The sequence below is a fragment of the Primulina eburnea genome, chromosome 11 (genome assembly GCF_022965805.1).
Source record: "Primulina eburnea isolate SZY01 chromosome 11, ASM2296580v1, whole genome shotgun sequence".
Classification (NCBI taxonomy): Eukaryota; Viridiplantae; Streptophyta; class Magnoliopsida; order Lamiales; family Gesneriaceae; genus Primulina; species Primulina eburnea.
The window spans coordinates 10,836,223-10,840,745 of NC_133111.1; positions in this window are offsets into that span (position 1 = coordinate 10,836,223).

A 4,523-nucleotide genomic window follows, 5' to 3' on the forward strand; every position below is an offset into this window, starting at 1 on the left:
TTTATGGTGATCTCATAAGTCATAAGCGTATTGACTAGCTCTTTAAGGCTATCATCTATCTTATTCAAATTGAAGTTGACCATAACCCCGTCAAATGAGAAAGAGAAAGACAACAAATTGATGTTATCTAGTCACTCGTTAGGAATCACATATTCCATGCCCACCACATTCTCAATAAACCCAGTCTTACATATACCACGCTCATGGGCCAAAGCCCCATCTTGCATACGTGTAGTCATGAGCTCCTTGAAGGTGGTGTGCATCATTGTATGAGTTTCATGAACCATGCAACTCTTGCATGTGTATTCGAATGTCATCAGCATTCGCCATTTCCTCAAATTGTGCATACAGTTCATTTGACATAGAAGTGAGCATGTTACACTTTAGCTTGCATACTATGGTCCTACCATCTTGCATGCTTTGTCAGTTCAGCATGACTGACAATAGTGTGAATTTCATTTTCTCCAAATTCAGAACAATTTTCCCACCCAATCTTGAAAATTATATTCGATTAGCTTCTTAATAATAAAAATGGATTACATGACGAAATTGAAAATATACTGATACGGAAACAGAATAATGGTTGCTGATAATTTCAAATTAATTCTAAGATATAAAATATGGATTTTATTTTATAAATCTCCCTCCTAATATTTTGACATTTTCACCACCCTCTGATGAAAAAGAGAAATCGTATTTTTTAGTGGGCATGTAGAGTCCAATTAGCCAATTATAATCCCGAATTATATCAGCCAATTATAATTTCTAAAAGGTAGAATTCGATTGCATCCCTATGCAACCTCCGCATGTTTTGCCTCACGTTTAATAAGGACCCAATAATATGACGCTATTTATTTTCGCGTGTCAAACCGACCCATCAATAATGAATTGTAGTAGACGGTCGCCATGAGTTCTCCCAATAATATGAGCCAAATTCATGGGAGTTCCACTCAATTCACATCATATGTCCAGTGGAAGTCACAAATTTCCGGCGTCCAGGCCTCCCCAATAATATGAGCCAGACACTGTCCGCGGGTAGCAATCAACATGCAACCACGGTTGATGGAAGGCAAGGAAAAATTAAACTCTTTTAATTTTTACTTTTACGGTTTGATATGAATTTTGAATCATATTCAAAATGAGGGATTTTAATTTTAAAATTGTCTCATCATTTTAATTTTTAAAATCGCATACCACGAGTTTGTATGTTTGTCAGATTCATGCAATTATATTATTTAATAATATACATACATGCATACTATTATATATTGCATATACCATAATATGACATTCAACAATAAATAAAGATGATCGATCGCCAACACTATTAGATCTATGTGAGCCATACATGGATCCAGGTCCAAAACCTAGGTGAATGTAGAGATGCAAATGCAACTATTACAAGAGCTTCCATATTTTACATGTCTTCATCTTGTTCGTCGGACCCACCATTTTCCAGTCTTGATCTTCCACTATTTCTAATAACTACATTTAAATAGCCATGGGACATAAGGGATACATCTCATGGGGTGGGAACGGGCCATAAACTAGACGCATTTTAATAATATCAAATATTAACAAAATGAATCAAACAGTAAAATATCATAACATACACCTAACACATTGGTCAAGGCTCTCGATCACCCTTCATGCATTTTAATATCAAATATTAACATCAATTTAATTAATTGATAAATCATATATATAATAATTTTATCACTAACCACCACAATTATTAAAGAATTTAATAAATTAAATAAACATCGTTATTTAATTTCCAATTAAATCAATAATAATTGATTTCTTGTAAAATTCATTTTACCATAAATAATTAAAATCATATTCTAATTATTTATTTTACAAGAAGGCTATTAATTTTACAAAAAAATTAATTTTCCAAAAGAAAAATTGAACCAATTTTCAAAAATATCAATTTTGTCCAAAAATTTGAAAAATCAGAAAATTGCATCTTAGGCCCAAACAATTCAAGCCCATTATCCAGAACAGTTCCCGAGACACTCCTAGGCAGCCGTCCGCGCTACTCGCCTGCCCATTGCCCGAGCGTTTCGGCAGCAGTAGGGGCCTCGTGTGCACGCATCGCACTCTACGCGGCGGCACGCCCTGCGCGCAGCATGCGGACGGTCCGCACAGGGCACACCGCCGCGCCCTGTTCGGACGATCCGCACAGCGCACGCAGCACTGTGCACGCACAGTGCACTGCCCGGAACAGTTTCGGGCAGCACCTCTCCTTTTTTTTAAAATTTTGGGAAAAAAAACTTTTTTAGGGTGCATCAATTTTCTGAAAAAAATTTTGTGTAGTTAGAAATAAATTATTCAATATTGTTAAAAACCATACGATTTAGAATAATCTGGCTCTGATACCACTGTTGGTTCTCGGTTTTCTCGTGAACAAAACGCAGCGGAAGTTCTAAATATTTTATTTTATTTTTACAATCAAAATATTTGTTTGAGCACTCGTATGGTTTTAATTAAATAAACATACATAGGATGTTTAAAACTTTTATCTTTGTGGATTCAATCACTTTTCTCCAACTAATCTGGTATAAACGGATCTAGCTCTTGATGAATCCCTACGAACGATCTTAAAAAACTCCTTTCTTTATTCTTCTAATCAGGTCTACGACTAGATGATTTGTTCATCTTCTAATTTGCACTAGAAAAATTTAGAAGAGATTTTACGTTGGAGATCAAAATTTGAGAGATGGCTCAAACTTTTCTTCAAAGGAAGTGGCCGAATTTTAGAGTCCTTGGGAGAAGGGATATCGGAAATCACAATGGCGGTGGAGGCTAAGGTTATGCCATCCTAACACCTATTTATAATTAAGTCATAACTTAATAACCATAATTAACATTAATGAGCTTGATTAATTAATTGGCTTAGTCCAACTAGTTTAATTAATTAAACAAAGTCCATTAAGAACTTTAATTATTTAGTATGTTGGACTTGTACTCCTACAAGCCCATTAAACATACTTCTCACCAATTTTAATTTAATATTTAATAAACTCAACTTTTGAGCTTAATAAATAAATCGATTATAAATTCAACATTTGAATTTATTGTTTAAATTATAAATTCAACTCCTTGAATTTTATTACCTCCAAAATTTAATATTTAACAAACTCAACTTTTGAGTTTAATAAATTAAATTCTCAAATTTTATAAATTCAACTCTTTGAATTTATTCTCTCAAAATTTAATTATCATAATTCAACTCCTTGAATTTACTATATAATATAAATTCAACTATTTGAATGTATTCTCTCAACGGGAACAAACGATTCAGTGCTTGTGTGACCCTCAATGGTTCAGGGATACAGCTAGCCGTGGGTTCACAACTCCTTGTGATTTAGGACATAATCTTTTATTCGGGCTTACCCTTATTTTCCCCATTCTATGTATCAACAATTGATTATGAGAATGTCATAAATCATATTTCTGATTAAACCCATCGAATCATGGTAAAAGCGTCTAGTAGCATCGCCCCATGATTCCCTAGGTATCACTGATAGTGCCTGCAAGAACCAGTTGATTATGATTAGCGTACAGTACGGTCTCTTCATCTCATATATCCCGATCGTATCTGCAACCATTGGTTCATTGAGGGTTGCATAATAATTCAATAACTATGTGATAAATATAAATAGTGGCATCGCATATACCACTGGAGAACTCCTTCTCCAATGTACATCTCATACTCTGACCAGAGATTCCATGCACTATTATTGCATCAGATCACACAGGATCCCACACCCGTAGGTGAGCGGTGAATCCCCGACTACAATGTACTGGCTCCAATATGTGTCGCAACTGTACCCAACCTCGCCACCTGATGAATCTACTCGAGCCGGTAAACGAGTCAAAGCACAGCCCTAGCATATAGAGCCTTATTGTTGTCTCGGGTCGTAAGGACTAATGATGTACAATCATAACCACGGACTTATCCTCTCGATGAATCATAACCACTTCGAAAGTCCGAGGGAGGGTACTTCGGTATAATCATCATATAACTACCCATCTGCATGTTTGGATATCTATATGCCCTTACCAAGAAACTCAGTACACAATATCACAGATGCTAGTCTCGAACTCAAGCGACCTTTATCCATGTTTTATGCGGCTAAATCGACTAGGAACAAATTTAGATTATACAGTGTTTACAAATGAGTTTCAACATCGAATTACGATTCATTTGTATTAATGTATAATCAAGGACTTTATCTATGCTAATTGCATGGGTATAAACAAGACCATAAAAAGTTAAGTTATATTAAAATAAAGATTGTTTATTACACTTGAGTCAATAAATTCCCTAGCCAACCGTTGGCTTGCAGGGCATCTACTATAACATATCCTCTTTCATATCAGCATCAGTAGCGATCAATTCTTCAGAATCAGGATGAGGAAGAGAAGGAGGAGGAGGAGGAGGAAATAAAATCCTAAATCATCGGCTAGCCAAAACTTCCTAAATCGACCTTTGAAAAGATATGCTAACAATAAAA